This window comes from Pogoniulus pusillus, chromosome 9 (genome assembly GCF_015220805.1).
Source record: "Pogoniulus pusillus isolate bPogPus1 chromosome 9, bPogPus1.pri, whole genome shotgun sequence".
NCBI lineage: Eukaryota > Metazoa > Chordata > Aves > Piciformes > Lybiidae > Pogoniulus > Pogoniulus pusillus.
The window spans coordinates 38,279,896-38,302,653 of record NC_087272.1 but is presented as its reverse complement, the minus strand read 5'-3'; the positions used below and the strand labels follow the sequence as shown (position 1 = coordinate 38,302,653).

At 53.5% G+C, this 22,758-nt stretch overlaps 1 long non-coding RNA gene across 1 annotated transcript in view; it reads right to left on the bottom strand.

The window, feature by feature from the left end:
• Positions 1–17,679, bottom strand: part of LOC135178364 (uncharacterized) — a 71,174-nt gene extending 53,495 nt beyond the window's left edge. Inside the window, exon 1 of the long non-coding RNA XR_010303484.1 lies at positions 17,526–17,679. This is a non-coding gene — a long non-coding RNA (uncharacterized LOC135178364). The remainder of the gene's footprint in view (positions 1–17,525) is intronic.
• Positions 17,680–22,758: the final 5,079 nt, after the last annotated feature.

The following is a 22,758-nucleotide window of genomic DNA, read 5'->3' as shown; positions in this document are numbered from 1 at the left end:
GCTGCTGCTGTGCCTGCACCCACAGCTCATGCAGCTGAGCTGCCACTGCCTTGTCTGCCATGGGCTCCTGCTGTGCCTGCACCCACAGCTCATGCAGCTGAGCTGCCACTGCCTTGTCTGCCATGGGCTCCTGCTGTGCCTGCACCCACAGCTCATGCAGGGGAGCTGCCAGTGCCTTGTCTGCCATGGGCTCCTGCTGTGCCTGCACCCACAGCTCATGCAGGGGAGCTGCCACTGCCTTGTCTGCCATGGGCTCCTGCTGTGCCTGCACCCAAACCTGCAATCTGGGGCAGCCGGACCTCAGGCAGGTTCCCCCTCCCAGGCCACCATCAGTTGCTGCGCCCAGGAGGAGTGCCCTCAGCAGAGCTGGTCTGGGAGGTGACTCTCATCTGGTGACACCAGGGCTCAGCTGACAGGTTCCATTCCCATGACTCTAACACATGCAGACAGGAGCAGGAGGCCAGGAAGGAGCTCCTATGTCCATGCACTTCCTCGTGCCACAAGCAGCACATCCTGACACAACTCACAGACTAAATAGCTCCATCTCCTTCTTCCTCCAGCCCTCTGCAGGCTCTCAGAGCCACGAAGTGCCCCACAGTGTATTCCTGCAAAGCCTGCAATAATTCACTTGTCATAACACCCCAAGGAGGCAGGCCAACAACAGCAGACTTGTGTTTCATCTCACATTCTGATTGCTGCAGCTATGCTAAAAGAAAACAAACTGAAATCAGGAGGATTTTCCTCTTTTTTTGCTCCCTTTGGAACTGCTTTGTGGTTTTCTATTACAATGAGATAAACAGGCCTGGCAGGAACATGTGATCCATGTAGAGCAAGCTCTTGTGTGAGCCAAAAGATCACTTCCACCATTGAAATGGATGGGCAAAGATTGGGACAGCTCCAGGGCTCAGGTTGGAAGGGACCTCAGGGATCATCTACACCAACTTCCCCTCCAGGGGCAGGGACAGCTCTCAACTAGATTCAGCTGCTCAAGGTCTTGTCCAACCTGGCCTCAAACATGCCTGGAGGGGAGGCAATCACAATCTACCTGAGCAACCTATTTCAGAGCCTCTCCACCCTCATGCTGAAGAAGTTCTTCCTAAGATCCACTCTAACCCTGCTCTGCCTCAGCTTCAAACCATTCCCTCTTGGCCTGTCTCTAGACACCCTGATGAAAAGTCCCTCTGCAGCCTTCCTGCAGGATCCCTTCAGCTGTTGGAAGGCAGCTCCAAGCTCTCCTCAGAGTCTTCTCCAGGCTGCACACCCCCAGCTCCCTCAGCCTGTGCCCATAGCAGAGCTGCTGCAGCCTCCTGATCACTTCCATGGCCCTCCTCCAGACCCACTCCAGCAGCTCCATGTCCTTCCCATTTTCAGAGCTCCAGACCTCCATGCAGCACCCCAGGTGAGATCTCAGCTGAGCTGAGGGGCAGAATCATCTCTCACAACCTGCTGGCCTGGCTGCTCTGGGTGCAGCCCAGGATGCCACTGCCATTTGCACGTTGGTCTGGTGTTTGGCTTTGCAGCCCAGGTGCTTATCTTGTCCTCTACAGCTTCACAACCTGCTGAATTCCCACTTCTACCTGCCTCCCTTTGTACCTCCCTTTTCATCTGTGTTTCTTGGGTGAGGGGACACAGAATCATAGAATCAGCCAGGCTGGCAGAGAGCTCCAAGCTCAGCCAGCCCAACCTAGCACCCAGCCCTGCCCAACCAACCAGACCATGGCACTAAGTGCCCCAGCCAGGCTTGGCTGCAACACCTCCAGCCACAGCCACTCCACCACCTCCCTGCCCAGCCCATTCCAATGCCAATCACTCTCTCTGCCAGGAGCTTCCTAACAACATCCAGCCTAGACCTGCCCTGGCACAGCTTCAGACTCTGTCCCCTTCTTCTGTTGCTGGCTGCCTGGCAGCAGAGCCCAACCCCACCTGGCTACAGCCTCCCTGCAGGCAGCTGCAGGCAGCAATGAGCTCTGCCCTGAGCCTCCTCTGCTGCAGGCTGCACACCCCCAGCTCCCTCAGCCTCTCCTCACAGGGCTCTGCTCCAGGCCCCTCCCCAGCCTTGCTGCCCTTCTCTCTCCACACCTTCCAGCACCTCAACAGCTCTCTGCAATTCAGGAGCCCACAGCTGGACACAGCACTCCAGGGCTGGCCTGAGCAGTGCTGAGCACAGGGGTGGGCACAAGAACCTCCCTTGTCCTGCTGCCCACACTGCTCCTGAGCCAGCCCAGGATGCCATTGGCTCTGCTGCCCACCTGGGCACTTCTGCCTCAGCTTCAGCTCCTCTCTCCCAGCACCCCCAGCTCCCTCTCTGCCTGCCTGCTCTCAGCCACTCTGGCCCCAGCCTCCAGTGCTGCTTGGGGTTGTTGTGGCCAAAGTGCAGAACCCTGCACTTGGCCTTGTTCACTCTCATCCCCTTGGCCTCTGCCCACCCATCCAGCCTGGCCAGGTCCCTAAAGCTTCTTTTTCTGCAGCAGCAGCAGAAACCCACTCACCTGCCAAGGAATTCCTCCTACACTTGCTTAAAACCATGGGCCCAGCTTTACCCAGAGAGCACCAACCCAACAGACAGCACCACAGAGGAGGAGCTTTTGCAGAGGAGAAGCTTTTGCTGGTGATGCTAAAAGCAGTTGCTGTTTTCTGTGCTGGCCTAGCTCTGCACAAAAGCTTCATTTCCATTTCCCCCTGAGGGAAGGGAGGGAGGGGGATGAGGGAGAATAGAGTCTGACCCAACAGCCTATTTAGTATTGCATGCAAACAAAAATAAACTCAAACATCTTAATTGTTTTCCTTGGAGCCTGTCCAGAGTCTTATGCAAGGGCACATTGAACAGAACCCTTCAGCCAGAACCTCCTCTGCAGCTTAAGCATGCAGCTTTCCTGACATCTAGTGGCTTGCAGCTGAAGGGGGTTGCCTTTAACGTGGTTAGAAACAAAATGCTTCCTCCAACGAAATTTTGGCAGTATGAGGCCTTCAGAAAACCAAATTGTATAGGATAAGCCTTGCCAGTCCCCACTGCTCACAGAGGGGCAGAGCCAGAGGTCTGAGCAGGACCTCATGGCTGAGGTGAGCTCACTGCTATTCTACAGCTACCTGAAGGGAGGTTGTAGCCAGCTGGGGATAGAGAGCAGGCAGGCAGAGAGGGAGCTGGGGGTGCTGGCAGAGAGGAGCTGAAGAGGAGGCAGCAGTGCCCAGGTGGGCAGCAGAGCCAATGGCATCCTGGGCTGGCTCAGGAGCAGTGTGGGCAGCAGGACAAGGGAGGTTCTTGTGCCCCTGTGCTCAGCACTGCTCAGGCCACCCCTGGAGTGCTGTGTCCAGTTGTGGGCTCCTGAATTGCAGAGAGCTGTTGAGGTGCTGGAAGGTGTGGAGAGAAGGGCAGCAAGGCTGGGGAGGGGCCTGGAGCACAGCCCTGTGAGGAGAGGCTGAGGGAGCTGGGGGTGTGCAGCCTGCAGCAGAGGAGGCTCAGGGCAGAGCTCATTGCTGTCTGCAGCTGCCTGCAGGGAGGCTGTAGCCAGGTGGGGTTGGGCTCTGCTGCCAGGCAGCCAGCACCAGAACAAGGGGACACAGCCTGGAGCTGTGGCAGGGCAGGTCTAGGCTGGCTGTGAGGAGGAAGTTGTTGTCAGAGAGAGTGATTGGCACTGGAATGGGCTGCCCAGGGAGGTGGTGGAGTGGCCGTGGCTGGAGGTGTTGCAGCCAAGCCTGGCTGGGGCACTTAGTGCCATGGTCTGGTTGGTTGGGCAGGGCTGGGTGCTAGGTTGGGCTGGCTGAGCTTGGAGCTCTCTTCCAACCTGCTTCATTCTATGATTCATCCAATCTAACCCCCCCTGCCAGAGCAGGATCATCCAGAGCAGGTCACACAGGAACACATCCATGTGGGGTTGGAATATCTCCAGAGAGGGAGACTCCACAGCTCCCTGGGCAGCCTGTGCCAGAGTTCTATCACCCTCGTGGGATAAAAATTCCTCCTCCTGTTTAAATGAAGCTTCCTCTGCCTCAGCTCCCACCCAGTGCCCCTTGTGCTGTCCCTGGGCATCACCAAGAGAAGCCTTTGGCCCTGAAGAATGCATCTGCTGCAACAGGTCTGCTGGTGAGACTTGACCTGGAATCTTGTGGTCAGTTTTGAGTTCCCTGGTTCGGGAGGGACAGGGATCTGCTGGAGAGAGTGCCTGATGAGGAGAGGCTGAGGGACCTGGGGCTGTTTGGTCTGGTGAACAGAAGACTGAGAGGGGATCTGATTGATGTTTATAAGGATCTGGAGGCTGAGAGGCAAGAGGGAGGGGACAAACTCTGCTCAGTTGTGCCCTGGGATAGGACAAGGAGCAATGGATGGAAACTACAGCACAGGAGGTTCCACCTCAATATGAGGAAGGCTGTAATGGTCCCAGAGCCCTGGCACAGGCTGCCCAGAGAGGCTGTGGAGTCTCCTTCTCTGGAGCCTTTCCAGCCTTGCCTGGATGTGTTCCTGTGTGACCTGTGCTAGATTGTATGGTCCTGCTCTGGCAGGGGAGGGGTTGGGTTTGATGATATGTGGAGGTCCCTTCCAGCCCCTACCATCCTGTGTCATGCACTGAAGCCCCACTGGGCACAGCACAGAATGCAGAGGACACAAGGAGTCATTCCACAGGCTTTGTGGCTGATTTCTTTCCAAATGCAAGCTCCAAGATGGTTTGCAGGCTTCTCACTTTGCCTTCCAGAGCAGCTACAGCAAGTTGCTCTAAGCACCTAGCTGGAAAAATCTGTGCTATTGCTCTGGAGAACTTCTCCTCAGCTGCTGCTGGGTAGTGAAGAGGAAGAGAAAACCTTTCCCAGGACTGTCTCTGTGTGAGTTCTGGGCCTTCCAAAGAAAGTGTGAGTCTAGCAAAGAAGTCTGAGTGGATTTTACTCTCTCCTGGAAGCATATCTTAAGGCAAGCAGCTGGTCACTTGAAAACAGTGTCATTAATTATCCCTTAGGTTCCTAAAGCTCAGTGAATGCCCAGATGGATTTTTTTTGCTTTGTTTTGGTTTGGGTTTTTCTTTTTCTAATGGATGTATCCCACTGGAAATTCCTGGATTAATTCACTGTATCAACAAAAGCTGCATGGGGAATGTGGAAGTGACCACAAAGAAATTCTTCATCTTTAAAGTTTAACATCCTGTGGCTTGGACCCACTGAACTTCACTGGGCCTGGGCAATCAGGAGTTAAGTAATGCTGCACTGCAGCAGCAGGTCTATAAAATGAAATAGCTGGGGGTGAGGATACAGGACCCATGCAAACCCTGGTTAAAAGCAGGGACCCCCTGAGAGAGGCTCCAGCAGCCCAGCTGCATGGACAGGACAACCCCAAGCAGCAATACAGCCTAAGGACAGAGTGGCTGAGAGCAGGCAGGCAGAGAGGGAGCTGGGGGTGCTGGCAGAGAGGAGCTGAAGAGGAGGCAGCAGTGCCCAGGTGGGCAGCAGAGCCAATGGCATCCTGGGCTGGCTCAGGAGCAGTGTGGGCAGCAGCACAAGGGAGGTTCTTGTGCCCCTGTGCTCAGCACTGCTCAGGCCAGCCCTGGAGTGCTGTGTCCAGTTGTGGGCCCCTCAATTCAAGAGAGCTGTTGAGGTGCTGGAAGGTGTGGAGAGAAGGGCAGCAAGGCTGGGGAGGGGCCTGGAGCAGAGCCCTGTGAGGAGAGGCTGAGGGAGCTGGGGGTGTGCAGCCTGCAGCAGAGGAGGCTCAGGGCAGAGCTCATTGCTGCCTGCAGCTGCCTGCAGGGAGGCTGTAGCCAGGTGGGGTTGGGCTCTGCTGCCAGGCAGCCAGCACCAGAAGAAGGGGACACAGCCTGGAGCTGTGCCAGGGCAGGTCTAGGCTGGATGTTGTTAGGAAGTTCCTGGCAGAGAGAGTGATTGGCATTGGAATGGGCTGCCCAGGGAGGTGGTGGAGTGGCCGTGGCTGGAGGTGTTGCAGCCAAGGCTGGCTGGGGCACTTAGTGCCATGGTCTGGTTGGTTGGGCAGGGCTGGGTGCTAGGTTGGGCTGGCTGAGCTTGGAGCTCTCTTCCAGCCTGCTTGGTTCTATGATTCTATGACAACTCCCAGCAGCTCCCCTGGCACACACCTTCCCATTCCATCTCCCCAGAGGGATGCAGTTCACAGACTCAGAGGCTCAAGTGGCTCTGTGGATGTATTTTAGTTTGGCTTCCTCACGAATGAGCATTTTCCTTCCCTGATCATCACTCATCTGCCTGTGGTGTGCCAGGAGGCAGAGCCAGCTGTGCTCCCATGGGCTGGCTGCCTGCCTGCCTCTGGACACACAAGGTCCTAGGAGCTGCACAGTTGTGTGATGCACTTCTGTGCTTCTGCCTCAGCATCTCCTGCTCTGCAAAACTCCTAAAATTTTATGCATCAAAAAGAAGTAGCCCAACCAAAGTCAGACTGAGGTTGCAGTTCTCAAACAGATGTATCCAAAATCATAGAACCAAGCAGGTTGGAAGAGACCTCCAAGCTCATCCAGTCCAACCTAGCACCCAGCCCTGTCCAGTCATCTAGACCATGGCACCATGCCGTAGGTGCTGTGTGATGGCACCCAAGGTGACCTGTTCCATGCCCTTGCCTGGCACTGAGGTCAGGCTCACAGGTCTGTAGTTTTCTGGCTCCTCCTTTTGACCCTTCTTGTGGATGGGATCACATTGGCAGCTTCCAGTCTTCAGGAACCTCTCCAGTGAGCCAGGACTGTTGGTAAGTGATGGAGAGTGGCTTGGCCAGCTCAGCTGCCAGCTCTCTCAGCACCCTAGGGTGGATCCCATCCAGCCCCATGGACTTGTGAGGATCTAAGTGGCTCAGCAGGTCACTTACTTCTTCCTCATGGATTAGAGAGGGACTATACTGGACCCTGAATCCATTTGCCACTTCAGGAGTCCAGCTGTCCTGGAGACAACCTGCCCCACTAGTGAAGACTGAGGCAAAAGATTTAAGCAGCTCTGCCTTTTCCTCATCCTTTGTCACTGTATTCCCCTCTCTATCTAATGAGATCTCTCTGCTGTCAGAACGTGTACCCAAAAAGCCTTGCTGGTAGAGGCAGGAAGACAAAAGGACTGTGAGAATGAGCACTCCCTCATCATGTACCTGACTGTCAAATGCTGATGGTGAATCCTCTGAGCTGCCCAGAGGAAAGCTGCAGCCCAACCTCACAAAGGCTCCTCTTTCCCTGTGCTTCTGTCCTGTACTCCACAGCAAGCACAGCAGGGATGAGCCTCTGCCTTTCCAGCTCCAGTTCCTCTCTCCCTGCTCTTTTCCAACAGCTTCACACAGCTGAGCTTAACAAAACAAAGCAGAGAAGCAATTTGCTCCTCTCTTACTCAACAGCTACAACTCCTAAGGAAGTTCTTTCAGGCAGAATTAAAGGCAGGCTCTGGTTTCCTTCTCATAAGCTCTTGCTCTGTTGTCAACAGGACTGTTATTGCAAAAGATGGGTTAAATACAGAGGTAGAAATAAAGGCTTTGCCTCTAAACAATCTCCTTCATGTCTTCCACTCTGCTATGAAGACATCTGCAGCCCATTCCCAGCACACTGGGTGACATTGTCAGACTGACCACATACCCACTGGGACAGGATAACAATAAGGGACAAGACCCACTTGTCAGCAGAGCAGCCCTAATGAGATCCATCCTGGCCCTCAACACTTCTGACCTTAAGGGCATCTCAGACAACAGCACAAAGGTTGTTCTCTATCCTCAGTCTTGTTTTCAGCTCCTCATATGTGGGAGGTGTGCCTGCCTATGGTGGGGGGGTGGAACTAGATGATCTTTGAGGTCCTTTCCAATCTAAACCATTCTATGTTCCCTGCTTTACCTTCCAAAACCCACAGCTGGGCATTAGAATGGGCTCTGGGGAGCTGCTCAAGGTTAGGAGAATTACCTGCTGGAAATTGTCTGCCTCTTAATGAGGACCACAAGGTTGCTGCTGAACAGAACTCCTGAGCCAGGCTAGAGAGATTCCACCTTGGCTCAGCATTAATTGCTTGGATTTCATGAGGTGCACCAGATGTCAGGGTCAGCAAAGTCCTCCTCTTGCTGCTCTAGGAAAGCAGCCAAAAACATTTGGCTGGCTCCATCTCCAGGGGGCTGGCTCCATGCAGCAGCAGGACAGCAGCCACCAGTCACCCCAGGAAGGTTTCCATTTCAATCCTTCTTTCTAAATGGTGAGGACTAAACAGGGAAATGCAGAGGGGTTTGTGCCTAGAGGGGCACACACCCAGAAAAATTAATTCAAGCATGGCAAAGGATATTTTAATGTCCTTGGGTTTAGCTGTGGCATCAACACTGGCCATGGAGACAAAGAGCCCAGCAGGTGAGGCAAATAGAATCATAGAATCAGTCAGGGCTGGAAGGGACCACAAGGAGCAGCCAGTTCCAACCCCCTGCCATGCCCAGGGACACCCTACCCTAGAGCAGGCTGCACACAGCCTCAGCCAGCCTGGCCTCAAACACCTCCAGCCATGGGGCCTCAACCACCTCCCTGGGCAACCCCTGCCAGCCTCTCACCACTCTCATGCTCAACAACTTCCTCTTCACCTCCAGCCTCACTCTCCCCACCTCCACCTTTGCTCCATTCCCCCCACTCCTGCCACTCCCTCACACCCTCAAAAGTCCCTCCCCAGCTTTTTTGGAGCCCCCTTCAGATCCTGGAAGGCCACAAGAAGGTCCCCTGGGAGACTCCTCTGCTCCAGCCTGCACAGCCCCAACTCTTTCAGGCTGTGCTCACAGCAGAGCTGCTGCAGCCTCTCAGCATCCTCCTGGCCCTGCTCTGGACACTCTCCAGCATCTCCACAGCCCTCTTGTCCCAGGGGCTCCAGAGCTGGATGCAGCACTCCAGGTGGGCTCTCAGCAGAGCAGAGCAGAGGGGGAGAATCCCCTCCCTGGCCCTACTGGCCACACTGCTGCTGCTGCAGCCCAGGCTCTGCTTGGCTTTCTGGGCTGCAAGTGCACACTGCTGGCTCCTGTGCAGCTTCTCCTCCAGCAGCACCCCCAAGTGCCTCTGCTCAGGGCTGCTCTGCAGCCAGTCCCTGCCCAGCCTGGAGTTGTGCTTGGCATTGCCTCCACCCAGCTGCAGGTCACTGCCCCTGGTCATGTTGAAGCTCCTGAGCTTGGCTTGTGCCCACCTCTGCAGCCTGCCCAGGTCCCTCTGGATGGATCCTGCCCTCCAGCCTGGCTGCTGCACCACACAGCTGGAGGTGATGTTGGAGGTGAGGTCTCAGCAGTGCAGAGCCAAGGGGCAGAGGCAGTTTTGTCCAAGCTCTCTTCCACAACACAATTAGGTTGCTCATTCCTTTAACATAAAACGAGGTCTCAGAGAACGAGGCTGCAGTGGGAGATCTGAACCCAGCCAAAATGTCTACTGACCAATGACTGCCAGCATGGGCAGGCACAACAAAGCAGGGGCACAACACAAGCCGAAGTGATAGTGCTAGAACCCGAGGGAACACTGGCATCTGCTGGCAGCTCCAAGAGAGCACAAAGGCTCTGCCCTGGTTCTTGTTCCACAGAAGGCTTCCATGGGAAGGTTTACTTTGATAACCAATTCATTTGCTTCAAATTATCCCTAACTCAGCCCCAGGTCAGGGTTGTTGGCATCATTATGAGGGCAGCTTGTCACCAGAGATCCTGCTGGCTAAGCCAGAGATAAGTTAGCAATAGGCTGGATGTGAGGAGGAAGCTCCTGGCAGAGAGAGTGATTGGCATTGGAATGGGCTGCCCAGGGAGGTGGTGGAGTGGCTGTGGCTGGAGGTGTTGCAGCCAAGGCTGGCTGGGGCACTTAGTGCCATGGTCTGGTTGGTTGGGCAGGGCTGGGTTGGACTGGCTGAGCTTGGAGCTCTCTTCCAACCTGCCTGAGTCTATGATATAGAATCACAGAATCAGTCAGGGTTGGAAGAGACCACAAGGATCATCCCATTTCAGCCCCCCTGCCATGGGCAGGGACATCCTACCCTAGATCAGGCTGGCCAGAGCCTCATCCAGCCTGGCCTGAAACACCTCCAGGGATGGGGACTCCACCACCTCCCTGGGCAGCCCATTCCAATGCCAATCACTCTCTACCAGGAACTTCCTCCTCACACCCAGCCTAGACCTGCCCTGGCACAGCTTCAGACTCTGTCCCCTTCTTCTCTCCCTGGCTGCCTGGCAGCAGAGCCCAACCCCACCTGGCTACAGCCTCCCTGCAGGCAGCTGCAGGCAGCAATGAGCTCTGCCCTGAGCCTCCTCTGCTGCAGGCTGCACCCCCCCAGCTCCCTCAGCCTCTCCTCACAGGGCTCTGCTCCAGGCCTTTCACCAGCCTTGTTGCCCAGGGAGGTGGTGGAGTCCCTATCCCTGGAGGTGTTGCAGCCAAGCCTGGCTGGGGCACTTAGTGCCATGGTCTGGTTGGTTGGGCAGGGCTGGGTGCTAGGTTGGGCTGCCTGAGCTTGGAGCTCTCCTCCAACCTGTCTGACTCTATGATTCTATGATCTGTTTCCACCCCCTTGCCATGGGCAGGGGCACCTCCCACTAGAGCAGGTGCTCCTCAGTGCTCTGATAGTGGACCAGTAGCCCAGAGGCACACAGTAGCCTCACCAACACACAGCCTGGCTCCCAGCAGGACACAGATGCAACATTAAGGGGTGACCTGATTAATGTTCATAGAGATGTAAGGGGTGAGTGGCAGGAGGCTGAAGCCAGCCTCTTCTCAGTGATGCCCAGTGCACAGGGGGCAGGGGGTGGCAGCTGAGGCATAGGAGGTTCCACGTCAGCCTGAGGAAGAATTTTTCCCCTGTGAGGGTGGCAGAGCCCTGGCACAGGCTGCCCAGGGGGGCTGTGGAGTCTCCCTCTCTGGGGATACTCAAGAACCATCTGGATGCACTCCTGTGTGATCTGCTCTGGGTGATCCTGCTCTGGCAGTGGGGCTGGGCCAGGTGATCTTTCGAGGTCCCTTCCAGCTCCTGACATTCTATGCTTCTGCAGTGCCCCAGCTGTAATCTGAGAGCTACATCTCTTATCCAGAGCACCCTCAGGAGGTATAGTCTGGACACTGCTATGGGAGCAGAGCAGGTACCTATGTAGTTCTGCACCTGGGAGAGGGCTTCCCCAGCGCCTAAGAGGAGGGAGCTGCCTGGTTCCTGCCTATCCTTTCAGCCCCAGGAGCTAAAGCTCAAGCAGTGCAAAAGCTGAGGGCTGAAGCCAGGCAGCTCAGACTGCCTCCATCTCCTTGTTCCTTGCTCTGAGCCAGGTTTGAAACAGAGAGTATCCCTTTTTGTTGTTATTTCAGCCTCACTGGTCCTGAGTCATCTGCAGGCAAAAGGAGGGAAGAGCAGAGAGAAGGGTGAAACAAAGTCCACACTTCTATGGTGCTGGCCCTTGCCTCTCCACCCTGTTTTTGGGCTGCAGCTTGCCCCAGGCTCCCAGAGCTTTCCAGTCCTGCCTTACAGTAGGAAACTGCAAATTCATTAGGGCCAAGGGTCGTTTATTGACCCTTGGGGAGGGAATATATTCCAAGCACAAAGCTACTGGCTCCTGTCCTTGACCTGGAGGATCCCCAAGGAACTGCTCTTCTGCCCACATAAGGGGCAGGAGGAGGGACTGACCCTCTGCTGCCTGTGCTAGCTGCTCTGCAGGGAAGTGGCTCCCTGTGCATCTAAGGGCTTCTGAGGGAGAAGCAAGCACCAAGCTAGCTTGGGTATTTCCAACCAGCTGCCTTGCACTGCCTTCACTCAGCCCAGCAGGCATCTTCACCTGACCACAGGCAGCACTGTTAAGCAGGGGCAGGCAGTGCTTGATGTTTGAAGAAGCAATCTCAGGGCAAAGTTATCTGTGCCTGCCAAAGCCTTGGACATCTTCTTTGGAGTAAGGGTAACCATGTGTGTGACCACAGAGTCAGAATCAACCAGGGTGGAAAACACCTCTGAGCTCAGGCAGCACAACCTAGCACCCAGCCCTGCCCAACCAACCAGACCATGGCACTAAGTGCCCCAGCCAGGCTTGGCTGCAACACCTCCAGCCACGGCCACTCCACCACCTCCCTGCCATGCCCATTCCAATGCCAATCACTCTCTCTGCCAGGAACTTCCTAACAACATCCAGCCTAGACCTGCCCTGGCACAGCTTCACACTCTGTCCCCTTGTTCTGTTGCTGGCTGCCTGGCAGCAGAGCCCAACCCCACCTGGCTACAGCCTCCCTGCAGGCAGCTGCAGGCAGCAATCAGCTCTGCCCTGAGCCTCCTCTGCTGCAGGCTGCACACCCCCAGCTCCCTCAGCCTCTCCTCACAGGGCTCTGCTCCAGGACCCTCCCCAGCCTTGCTGCCCTTCTCTCCACACCTTCCAGCACCTCAACAGCTCTCTGCAATTCAGGAGCCCACAACTGGACACAGCACTCCAGGGGTGGCCTGAGCAGTGCTGAGCACAGGGGCACAAGAACCTCCCTTGTCCTGCTGCCCACACTGCTCCTGAGCCAGCCCAGGATGCCATTGGCTCTGCTGCCCACCTGGGCACTGCTGCCTCCTCTGCAGCTCCTCTCTCCCACCACCCCCAGCTCCCTCTCTGCCTGGCTGCTCTCAGCCACTCTGGCCCCAGCCTGCAGTGCTGCTTGGGGTTGTTGTGGCCAAAGTGCAGTGGCCAAAGTGCAGCACCCAAAGTGCAGCTCTAGAGCCCACAGTATTGACACTAGGTGGACACACCTGTGAAAGCATCAGTCGGGCTTGCAGGCATTACAGCCTGAACAATCAACCTTCATTCCTGGCCCTCTCTTTTTTCTTTCCCAGACAACATTCCCCATTAATTAAACCTTCCCAGCAGCTCAGTAGAAGTCACCTATCAGATATAAAAGTCATGTTAAGCCAAAACAAAATGAACTTGACACTACACTGAGGTTATCTTCCCTCTTGACTGTAGCCCATGACAAACAACATGATTACTGTCACTGCAGCCAATTTAACAGCAGCTTTTACCTTTCAGAAGTCTGAAGCTTAGAGAATTCATCTCTAAGTTGAGGTTTTTGTTTGACTCCCCCCCCCCCCCCTTGCACATTTAAGCAATTTAAGCAGTGTGACTTGCTTTGATCACACAGATCTGTGCACATCAAAGGGGAAAGATGCAATCCTTTCTGCCAAGATTATACCTTAGCTGCTCCACATTTACTGCTGCTTCCTTGTCACCAGTTGAGGGGGGTGAAGATATGGGCCAAGAACTGGCTGGAGGGCTGGGCCCAGAGAGTGGTGGGGAATGGTGCCACATCCAGCTGGCAGCTGGCACTGGTGCTGTGCCCCAGGGATCAGTGCTGGGCACAGGCCTGTTCAGTATCTTTATTGTTGATCTGGAGCAGGGGATTGAGGCCAGCAGCAGTGAGTTTGCAGATGGCACCAAGCTAGGAGCAGCTGTGGAGCTGCTGGAGGGTAGAAGAGCCCTGCAGAGGGACCTGGCCAGGCTGGATGGGTGGGCAGAGGCCAATGGGATGAGTTTCAAACCCCACCTGGATGTGTTCCTGTGTGACCTGCCCTGGGTGCTCCTGCTGCGGCAGGGGGGTTGGACTGGATGAGCTTTGGAGGTCCCCTCCAGCCCCTGACATTCTGTGATCCTGTGAAGAAGACCCTAAACAACCTAAAAGCAGTTTTGTAGTCTGACTTTGTCTTGCTGCCCCTGGAGTGCCTCCTCTTAGGGGTGCTGGGACCAATCATGAAAGCACAAATGAACCAGTCATAGAATCAAGCAGGCTGGGAGAGAGCTCCAAGCTCAACCAGCCCAACCTAGCACCCAGCCCTGCCCAACCAACCAGACCATGGCACTAAGTGTCTCACCCAGGCACCTCCAGGGACAGTGACTCCACCATCTCCCTGGGCAGCCCATTCCAATGCCAATCACTCTCTCTGCCAACAACTTCCTAACAACATCCAACCTAGATCTGCCCTGCCACAGCTTCAGGCTGTCCCCCATTCTTCTGTTGCTGGCTGCCTGGCAGCAGAGCCCAACCCCACCTGGCTACAGCCTCCCTGCAGGTAGTTGTAGACCAGGCTCCAAGCAAGAGCTGTGGCAGGGAGGGGTCTGCTGGAAATCAGTCAGCTCACTCCAGGGAACTTTTCCTCCTGGAGAATAAAAGTGCACAGACCTTGGCTGGTGATGTGGTCTCACTCCTCAGGCAGGGCAAGCACATGTGAAACCTTTTAACAAGCTGCATCTGAAACCCAGAGGAGTTTCTGGGCTGGGTGGATGTGCAGGCAGCTGTAATCATCAATATAAACAGGCTTTCAAACAACTAACTAATGATTAAGTGCCATTAATGAGCAATCCAGAAGGCACTAGATAGAAGAAGCAGGCAGAAAGGAGTACCCTAAGGCACAGCAAATCCTTTGTCATTTTTGATCCCTGGATACTGACCCAGCAGCAGAGATTTTGCCTCACTGTATTTAGACCTCAGATGCATGATGTGTAAGCTGCCACATGCCATGGCTGGGGTTGGGAACCTCCAGAAAGGATTTCTGAGTGCCAAGTGGCTGGGAGCATTTAATCAGTTCCTCACCACCTGCTTTGTAACACTGCAGAACTTATGTGTGTGATTCATCAGCCTGGTTTCTCCTCTCTGCAGCAATTGATCAAGACATTGGCAAGTGAAGAAGTTTGTTTTCTTCTGGCCACAGGCTGTTTGGAGGACTAAGCATTCATAGCTCAGTCACAAGAGTGGAAACAAGGATTCTGCTTTGCCTCAGGAATCACAGAGCATCATTTAGGCTGCTAAAGACCTCTCAGATCATCAAGTCCAGCCTAACACTACCACGTCAGCTAAACCATGCCACCAAGTGCCACATCCAATCATAGAATCAATCAGTCAGGGTTGGAAGGGACCACAAGGATCAGCCAGTTCCAACCTCCCTGCCATGGGCAGGGACACCCTACCCTAGAGCAGGCTGCCCACAGCAGCCAGTTCTTAAACACCTCCAGGGATGGTGACACCACCACCTCTCTGGGCAGCCCATTCCAGTGCCTAATCACCCTTTAAAGCAAAGTGAGTTCTGCAATTGCAGCCTTTGATGAGATTTGTGCAAGGTGTTTGCAGCAGCTCTCTGCATCAGAATGGGGCTTTCTGTTAAATGAATCACATCACAGTTTACTCAGGAGGAAAGCATCTCTCATGTGCTTACAGTGAGAGCCAGCAGCTCTTCATACCTAGCATGGCTACAGCCTGGCCAAGAGACACAGGCAAGGCAAGGCAGGGGTGGGAAGAAAAGGAAGGCAAGGCAAGGCAGGGGTGGGAAGGCAAGGCAAGGCAGGGGTGGCAAGGCAAGGCAAGGCAGGGGTGGCAAGGCAAGGCAAGGCAGGGGTGGCAAGGCAAGGCAAGGCAAGGCAAGGCAAGGCAAGGCAAGGCAAGGCAAGGCAAGGCAAGGCAAGGCAGAGGTGGGAAGGCAAGGCAAGGCAAGGCAAGGCAAGGCAAGGCAGAGGTGGGAAAGCAAGGCAAGGCAGAGGTGGGAAAGCAAGGCAAGGCAAGGCAAGGCAGAGGTGGGAAGGAAGGCAAGGCAAGGCAAGGCAGAGGTGGGAAAGCAAGGCAAGGCAGAGGTGGGAAGGAAGGCAAGGCAAGGCAAGGCAGAGGTGGGAAGGAAGGCAAGGCAAGGCAAGGCAAGGCAGAGGTGGGAAGGCAAGGCAAGGCAAGGCAAGGCAAGGCAAGGCAGAGGTGGGAAGGCAAGGCAAGGCAGAGGTGGGAAGGGAAGGCAAGGCAGAGGTGGGAAGGGAAGGCAAGGCAGAGGTGGGAAGGGAAGGCAAGGCAGAGGTGGGAAGGGAAGGCAAGGCAGAGGTGGGAAGGCAAGGCAAGGCAAGGGACAAGGCAAGGGACAAGGCAAGGGACAAGGCAAGGGACAAGGCAAGGGACAAGGCAAGGGACAAGGCAAGGGACAAGGCAAGGGACAAGGCAAGGGACAAGGCAAGGGACAAGGCAAGGGACAAGGCAAGGGACAAGGCAAGGGACAAGGCAGGGCAGTGAGCAGACATCTCCTTTTCGCAGGGGAGGGAAATGCAGGCAGCCAGCTTGAAGAAAGCCAGTCCCCAGGGAATCAGAGCTCACTCGCAGATGCTTGCAGCCCCTGCAAGCCCAACAGTGGCCGTGGAAGATAGAACCAGAGCCATACTGTCACAGGATGAGCTGTGTCACAGAGTAGAATCACCAGGAAGCAGTAAGGAGTGCCTGGGAATGCTGTTGCAGGTTACACGGGCATGGCATGGGCATGTTTACGACCATCCTCAGCCACTGAAGCTCCAAGGGACCCCTGTGCAGCATGACAGCCCCTCTGACTGGCACTGGCTGTGCAGACAGGGACACAGCCTTGGCAAGACCCTGACAGATTGTGACCATCCCTGCTCTCTGCCAGTGCCTGCTAAGATTAAAACAGACAGAACAGAATCACAGAATCAGCCAGGATGGCAGAGAGCTCCAAGCTCAGGCAGCCCAACCTAGCACCCAGCCCTGCCCAACCAACCAGACCATGGCACTAAGTGCCCCAGCCAGGCTTGGCTGCAACACCTCCAGCCACAGCCACTCCACCACCTCCCTGCCATGCCCATTCCAATGCCAATCACTCTCTCTGCCAGGAACTTCCTAACAACATCCAGCCTAGACCTGCCCTGCCACAGCTTGAGACTCTGTCCCCTTGTTCTGTTGCTGGCTGCCTGGCAGCAGAGCCCAACCCCACCTGGCTACAGCCTCCCTGCAGGCAGCAATGAGCTCTGCCCTGAGCCTCCTCCTCTCTAGGCTGCACACCCCCAGCTCCCTCAGCCTCTCCTCACAGGGCTTTAGTTGATGTTTAATTGCAGGCATTAAACATTTTACACTACCACATCCTCCATTTCAAGTTTTAATCCAAAACCAGAGAGCAAAATGGGATTTAACAAAGCACAGCAGCACTTCATACACCTCCTGCAGGTCATTTGCTCCAGAGATAAGACATTAAGCAACATAAATCCAGGGATGAGACACTAAATAACACAGGCTTTGGCTACCATTAGCCCAGGAGTCTATAATGCCATGATTTCTACACATCAGAACACAACATGATTACAAAGGCAAAGGTCCTCCTGATCATAGCTTTACAGACAGCAAAACAAATGCACACAAGTGGAAGAACTTCTCAGCTTCATGCCAGTAAGGAGCAGGACAGAGGAGTTCATTTCCCAACCCCTAAGTGACTCTTCAAAGCCATTCAAAGGCACAGTGCTGTGATGCTGCTCCACACAGAAAATGGAGGTGCTGTGAGCCTATCTCCAGCCTGCTTTGTGTTCTGAAGTCAGATTTCTGCAGGTGTCCCTGCACAGGCTCACATTTCAGGGAGGTTTGCTCTCCTTTTTTCACTCCTTAAGCTCTCTGTTCACTTTTTTTTCTCCCTCCTTACCTCCTAACAGCAAATTAAAACACAGCTCCAGCATTAACTGCTCCACACTATGACAACTTCACTTTTCTGCCTGCCTTAAATGTTCTGCCTAGCTTGTCCTTTCCTTGCCAACACTGTGCACACTTCAAGCATCAGACCTCTTAACACCTGCAAGTGCAGAGAGTAACAGATGAACATTTACCTACCTGTACCTTGGAAGAGGAGCAGCAGCACAGCTTCATGGTATCCTCTTAGAGAAGCATCCAGACTTTTCCAGACCAACAAAACTCTCCAGCTTGCTTGGACAACTCTATCCCAAGCACCTCAGCCAAAGCATTTGTTTGTCACCCTGATGAGATGAATTTGATTCAGCTGCTCACTCTGCACAGGGCTGGATGAAAGCTGTGCCACAAGGCAGCAAACACAGCTGCTAATCAGGATCTGATGGCATCCAGGTGTGATGAAAGGGGGATTGTGAAACAGTTGCTGGTTCAACTTCACCTGAAGAGGCTTTTATTTCTCCAAAGAATTAGGAATCACAGAATCAGTCCAGTTGGAAAAGACCTTTGAGATCATCAAGTCCAACCTATCAGCCAACATTAACTGATCACCTAAATCATGGCACCCCACAACAATCCTTCTGGCTAAACTGAGGCAGTGTGGTCTGGAAAGACTTTATCCACGGGAGTTACAGCTCAAAACTTGTCTCAAGCTGCACCAGAGGAAGTTTAGGCTGGATGATAGGAAGAAGCTCTTCAGAACAAGAGTGATTGGCATTGGAATGGGCTGCTCAGGGAGGTGGTGGAGTCATTTTTAGGCAGGATGATAGGAAGAAGTGCTTCAGAGCAAGAGTGATTGGCATTGGAATGGGCTGCTCAGGGAGGTGGTGGAGTCATTTTTAGGCTGGATGTTAGGAAGAAGTGCTTCAGAGCAAGAGTGATTGGCATTGGAATGGGCTGCTCAGGGAGGTGGTGGAGTCATTTTTAGACTGGATGTTAGGAAGAAGCTCTTCAGAGCAAGAGTGGTTGGCATTGGAATGGGCTGCCCAGGGAGGTGGTGGAGTCACCATCCCTGGAAGTGTTTAAAAAGAGACTGAATGTGGCACTTGGTGCCAGGATTTAGTTGATTAAGTGGTATTGGGTGTAACAGATTGGACTTAATGATCTCAAAGGTCTTTTCCAACCTGACTGATTGATTCTGTGAAATGATGAACCCACTCCAAGAAAGATGCTAAGTGCTGCTAGATAAACCACAACCTCCTGCCTAGCAGCACCCAGGAACAATCCTACTGCCAGCTGTGTGCAAGAATGAGAACACAAAGGAGCAATCCAGCCTAAAGACCACAGCAATCAAAACACAGCATTGCTTTGACAGTAGTAAGGAGGATCAACCCAGCTCTTTGGGAAGAGCAGGGAGAAGAGTGACTGCACCACACAGTGCTTTGAAGCCAGGTTGGAAAATGGATGGCAGCTGGCAAAATACAACTCAGTTTATGGCTTGTTCAACAGGTGTAAATCTTCTTTCCTCCACCCCCCGACCCCCCTTACCTTTTACTGCTTCCAAGCAGCTCCAGCTGGTTTCTGAAGCCTTCAGATTGACCCAGCCCCTGAGAACTGAAGCCAAACTCAAGGTGTATGGACTCAAAGCTTTGACTTCATCTGGCTTGCATCAGCTGTAGTAGTACAGGTTTAATTAGCTTGTGAGTTCCTGAGGGAGATAGGACTCCTTAGAGCTCTTATTTCACTGAAAACTGTGTGCCAGATGCTATGGAAACCCACATGACCCATGCCAAAAATAGGGAAGGGAAACAGAAGAATTACTGTTGCAACAGAAGCTTCAATGGGACCCCTGAGTTCTCTGGAGGGGGAGGTTTGTTGGGCTGGGTTTGGGGTTTGGCTGTTTTGGCCAATGAAAAATAAATAGTTACTACATGCTCAGTTTCCTGACAAATAACTGCACCTTTTCATCCATTAAAAGTCTTCTTCACTGATAGACAGTAGCTGAAGCTGAGGCAGCAGTGCCCAGGTGGGCAGCAGAGCCAATGGCATCCTGGGCTGGCTCAGGAGCAGTGTGGGCAGCAGGACAAGGGAGGTTCTTGTGCCCCTGTGCTCAGCACTGCTCAGGCCAGCCCTGGAGTGCTGTGTCCAGTTGTGGGCTCCTGAATTGCAGAGAGCTGTTGAGGTGCTGGCAGGTGTGGAGAGAAGGGCAGCAAGGCTGGGGAGGGGCCTGGAGCAGAGCCCTGTGAGGAGAGGCTGAGGGAGCTGGGGGGGTGCAGCCTGCAGCAGAGGAGGCTCAGGGCAGAGCTCATTGCTGCCTGCAGCTGCCTGCAGGGAGGCTGTAGCCAGGTGGGGTTGGGCTCTGCTGCCAGGCAGCCAGCACCAGAAGGGGACACAGCCTGAAGCTGTGGCAGGGCAGGTCTAGGCTGGATGTTGTTAGGAAGTTCCTGGCAGAGAGAGTGATTGGCATTGGAATGGGCTGCCCAGGGAGGTGGTGGAGTGGCTGTGGCTGGAGGTGTTGCAGCCAAGCCTGGCTGGGGCACTTAGTGCCATGGTCTGGTTGGTTGGGCAGGGCTGGGTGCTAGGTTGGGCTGGCTGAGCTTGGAGCTCTCTGCCAACCTGCTTCATTCTATGATTCTCTGATTCTGTTTCTGAGCACTACAGAAAATTTAGGCAATGAATTCTGAGGTAAGTTTCCCTCACAAAGGTTGGGGTCTTCTTTTCAATCTCAAAGTATAAATAATAACTGCTTCTGAAACCCTCTGGCACCCATGTGGCCATGAGCAGCTTCTTGCACCTGGAGCACATGAAAACTTGATTTTAAAAGATATTGGTACTTAGACACACAGGAAGGTGCTGGTAACAGACTGGCCAAAGGATTCAATCATTGAATCAGTCAGGGTTGGAAGGGAACACAAGGAGCAGCCAGTTCCAGCCCCCTGCCATGCCCAGGGACACCCTACCCTAGAGCAGGCTGCACACAGCCTCAGCCAGCCTGGCCTCAAACACCTCCAGCCATGGGGCCTCAACCACCTCCCTGGGCAACCCCTGCCAGCCTCTCACCACTCTCCTGCTCAACAACTTCCTCCTCACATCCAGGCTGAATCTCCCCACCTCCAGCTTTGCTCCATTCCCCCACTCCTGGCACTGCCTGAATTGCTTCCAGTTCCTACTTCAGCTGAAAGTAATAAAACTCTAGGTCCAGAGGAGGCCACGAAGATGCTGAGAGGGCTGCAGCAGCTCTGCTATGAGGACAGGCTACAAGAGATGGGGCTCTTCAGCCTGGAAAGGAGAAGGCTTTGAGGAGACCTTGGAGTGGCCTTGCAGTATCTGAAGGGGATAGAGGAGGGCTGGGGAGGGACTATTGACAAGGTCTTGTAATGACAGGATGAGGAGGAATGGGTTTGAACTGGCAGAGGGGAGATTGAAAGTGGATGTTAGGAGGAAGTTGTTTGCAGTGAGGGTGGTGAGACACTGGCACAGGTTGCCCAGGGAAGTTGTCAATGCTCCCTCCCTGGAGGTGTTCAGGGCCAGATTGGATGAGGCCTTGAGCAACCTGTTCTAGTGGGAGGTGTCCCTGCCTATGCTGGGGGTTGGAACTGGCTGATCCTTGATGTCCCTTCCAACCTAAACCATTCTGTGATTCTATGATTCTTTTTCTTCCACTCGCTGTAGATCCCCAAGCAGATCAGATGAGGATCAGATCAGAGGATCAGGGTGCCTCTCTCTGCAGCACCCACCTGAGCCCAGACCTCCATCTTCTCAGCCCAGAGAATGAGCTCAGTTTTCAATAGCAGCAGTTTTTAAATAGCAGCTTGTTCCTGAATCTGACCGTGGTAGGACCACCGAAGGCTTGCTGCCACCTAACTGCATCACTCCCTCCTATTCTGGGACACCTTTTCCCATGTGGGACCAACACCCTTGGGTGTTAAGCAGAGCAATAATCCCTACAGAAACAGAAGAAGAGACAGCAAAGCCTCTGAGTGTGAAGTGGACTTATTGTTATCAACAAAGCCTTACACAAAGCAGAGCTGTGCCCAGAGCTGTGTCTCGATTCATAGTAAGCCCTTAAGAAGGGCTATGTGCAGCTAATGGAAAACAAATGCCTGTTTTGGCAGAGCCTGCAGCTAATGTCAGTAATTTCCCCCCTCCCTTGCTGAAGAAATAAAGAGGTTGTCAAAATGAAGCAGGCTGACTGCAGTGTTCTGCCTTTCTCTGCACTGAGTGCTTCTCTGATACACAACACATGCAACTGACCTTATCTTTGTGGTTCATGAAGACAGGAAGAAACTGCTGAAGAAATCCATGTTCTTTTTCATTCAAACCTAAAATGTCCTCAGGAAGGAAGTTCAGAGTTGGGAACAGAAGATATGCTTCATAACTTGATAGCTTTCAGTTAAGGGCTGTACTAATTAAGAGTGAGACTCATAGACTTTGCTTTGCTGGAGCCTGGCCAAAACCAGAACCAGGGTACCAAGCAACCTTTAAACTGCCTTCTAAAGAAAACAAAAGCCTAGGGAGGGCAGAATTATTAGCTGTGGCCTAATGCCTGAAAGCAAATGAGTATGAAGTGCAGTTCTTGTTCAGTCCTCAGGAAAGAGCAGGACTGTCAGCACGAAGGGAGAAAGCAGCAGAAAACAATTCATCACCAGGATTATGGGCACTGACTCACATAAACTACACCAAACCACAATGCTGCTGCTAAGCCAGAACACAACCAAAGGTCTCCCTTTAAACTGCAGAGCACAACCAAGAGTCTCCCTTTAAACTACAGAGCACAATCATGAGTCTCCCTTTAAACTACAGAGCACAACCAAGAGTCTCCCTTTAAACTGCAGAACACAACCAAGAGTCTCCCTTTAAACTGCAGAGCACAACCAAGAGTCTCCCTTTAAACTACAGAGCACAACCAAGAGTCTCCCTTTAAACTACAGAACACAACCAAGAGTCTCCCTTTAAACTGCAGAACACAACCAAGAGTCTCCCTTTAAACTACAGAACACAACCAAGAGTCTCCCTTTAAACTACAGAGCACAACCAAGAGTCTCCCTTTAAACTGCAGAGCACAACCAAGAGTCTCCCTTTAAACTGCAGAACACAACCAAGAGTCTCCCTTTAAACTGCAGAGCACAACCAAGAGTCTCCCTTTAAACTGCAGAGCACAACCAAGAGTCTCCCTTTAAACTGCAGAGCACAACCAAGAGTCTCCCTTTAAACTGCAGAACACAACCAAGAGTCTCCCTTTAAACTGCAGAGCACAACCAAGAGTCTCCCTTTAAACTGCAGAGCACAACCAAGAGTTTAACTTTAAACTACAGAACACGACCAAGAGTTTAACTTTAAACTGCAGAGCACAACTATGAGTCTCCCTTTAAACTACAGAACACAACCAAGAGTCTCCTTTTAAACTACAGAACACAACCAAAAGTCTCCCTTTAAAATA